Source organism: Arachis hypogaea, chromosome 6 (assembly GCF_003086295.3).
Source record: "Arachis hypogaea cultivar Tifrunner chromosome 6, arahy.Tifrunner.gnm2.J5K5, whole genome shotgun sequence".
NCBI lineage: Eukaryota > Viridiplantae > Streptophyta > Magnoliopsida > Fabales > Fabaceae > Arachis > Arachis hypogaea.
Genome location: NC_092041.1, coordinates 62930870 through 62932186, shown reverse-complemented (window position 1 = coordinate 62932186; position 1317 = coordinate 62930870). Strand labels below are relative to the sequence as shown.

The following is a 1317-nucleotide window of genomic DNA, read 5'->3' as shown; positions in this document are numbered from 1 at the left end:
CAAATATTTTTCAACTAACTAATTAACTTTTTATTTGTTTCTTATCTTTTTCAAAACCACCTAACTACTTTCCTTTCTCTCTAATTTTCGAAAATCACTTCCGTCTTTTTCAAAAACCTTTTTAATTAACTAATTATTTTTAATTTCAATTTTATTTCTTCTCTTAATTTTTGAATTCTAACTTAAAATTAAAATAAAAACAAAAATAATTTCCTTTTCTTAAAAATAATTTTCGAAAACTCCTCTCTCTCACCTCCTTCTATTTATTTTATTTATTTACTAACACTTCTCTTCATCTAAAAATTCGAACCCTCTCTTCTCCTTTGTGTTCGAATTTTTCTTCTCCTTCTTCTATTATTTTCTTCTTCTACTCACATAAAGAAATCTCTATACTGTGACATAGAAGATTTCTCTTCCTTTTCTATTCTCTTCTTTTTCATATGAGCAGGAGCAAGGACAAGCACATTCTTGTTGAAGCAGATCCTGAACCTGAAAGGACTCTGAAGAAGAAGCTAAGAGAAGCTAAAGCACAACAATCCAAAGAAAAACTTACAGAGAATCTCGAAAAAGAAAGAGACATGGCTGAACCCAACAACAATGCAAGGAGGATGCTTGGTGATTATACTACACCTACTTCAAATTTTTATGGAAGAAGCATCTCAATCCCTGCCATTGGAGCAAACAATTTTGAGCTAAAGCCTCAACTAGTTGCTCTAATGCAACATAACAGCAAGTTTCATGGACTTCCATCAGAAGATCCCTATCAATTTTTAACTGAATTCTTGTAGATATGTGATACTGTTAAGACTAATGGAGTAGATCCTGAAGTTTACAGGCTCATGCTTTTCCCTTTTGCTGTAAGAGACAGAGCTAGAACATGGTTGGACTCACAACCTAAAGATAGCCTGGCTTCTTGGGATAAGCTGGTCACGGCCTTCTTGGCTAAGTTCTTTCCTCCTCAAAAGCTGAGCAAGCTTAGACTAGATGTTCAGACCTTCAAGCAAAAAGATGGTGAATCCCTCTATGAAGCTTGGGAAAGATACAAGCAGTTGACCAAAAATGTCCTTCTGACATGCTTTTAGAATGGACCATTTTGGATTTATTCTATGATGGTCTATCTGAATTTTCTAAGATGTCACTGGACCATTCTGCAGATGGATCCATTCACCTAAAGAAAATGCCTGCAGAAGCTCAAGAACTCATTAACATGGTTGTAAATAACCAATTCATGTACACCTCTGATAGGAATCCTGTGAGCAATAGGACGCCTCAGAAGATGGGAGTTCTTGAAATTGATGTTCTGAATGCCATATTGGC

General features: G+C 35.1%; 1 non-coding gene across 1 annotated transcript; it reads right to left on the bottom strand.

Moving 5' to 3' along the window:
- Positions 1-971: 971 nt before the first annotated feature.
- Positions 972-1078, bottom strand: LOC112700600 (small nucleolar RNA R71). Its single transcript, XR_003153504.1, has one exon. It is a non-coding gene; the product is annotated as a small nucleolar RNA R71 (small nucleolar RNA).
- Positions 1079-1317: the final 239 nt, after the last annotated feature.